Here is a 1,131-nt window from a genome sequence, read left to right as displayed (position 1 = left end):
AGCAGTTCAAGGCAAGTGATTACTGTTTTCTTATGGTCCTACTTTATACAGGTACAGATTCTTAAAAACAGACGTATCTTTATTGCAAATAGCACTATTTTTCTCCTGAGAGATCCCCCCAGATGATAATGACAGAGGCAGTGGCATACAAATGTTTCTCACAGTGTGTATTATTCGGTATTACTTTTTAATGAAATCATATACATTTTACTTTTAATTATTACTTCTACTAGTTCATTTCATTTCATTTTTTAACTCCAAATGGGCCTCAATGTGCTTCATTTTTGATGTGGAAAAAATCAGAGGATACAATTAAGAATTAGGAACCTGAGGAGGAGGAAATGCTTGCAAAGAAGGGGTAAATGTCTGGCTCTCTTGGAGTCAGTTCCAGATACTGTACCCCTTTCACCATAGCAGGTTTAGGATTTTACCCAGTCCACATTTAGGGCTATTAAAACATAATATACAGAGAGATTTAGTTTAATATAGCATATCATATATGCTTTATGTTGTATATTATAATATATATGTCTAATATAATATAATTTCCAGTTTTAATGCCTTTGAAACCCACACTGTAAGAAGGATAGTTTTGAGAAGTGCTTCACAGCCCTGTATGTATCTCACAGTTACCTTGGGGTCTGTGGTCTCTCAAAGAGGAAACCAGGGTCCACTCTTTCAAGACTTTCCTTTGTCCCTAGTTTTGGATGTGAGGGGCTAAATCCCAGCTATCTTTCTGTACCTACATGGTATGTACAACGTTTGGTGGTTATCGAGCTCTAGGGTTTCTAGTTCACTCTGCCAGAGGCAGTTGGTAAGACAGTACAGATAAAGCATAGCGAGCTGCTGATTTCAAAGAAATATCCATTAAATGAAGAGAGTTACAGAATTATTAGGACAGAAAGAAATCTTCAGGTTACCAGGTCTTATATAGCTCTCCAACAGGTGGCCAGTTAACCAGGCAAAAAACCTTTTACTGATGTTCCAGAGACTAGGTTTCAAAGAGGCGCTGATCTTGGTTCAGCTGCAGAGGGGCAACACAGCAAGGACCAGGGTCCCTGACTGGCAAGAGAGTTTGTGAGGCAGAGCTGGGATCTTTATCACCAGTTTCAGAGAGCTTAAAAAGCTTAC

This window comes from Alligator sinensis, unplaced genomic scaffold, assembly GCF_000455745.1.
Source record: "Alligator sinensis unplaced genomic scaffold, ASM45574v1 scaffold1976_1, whole genome shotgun sequence".
Taxonomy (NCBI): domain Eukaryota; kingdom Metazoa; phylum Chordata; order Crocodylia; family Alligatoridae; genus Alligator; species Alligator sinensis.
Note: the sequence above shows the minus strand (reverse complement) of the source record.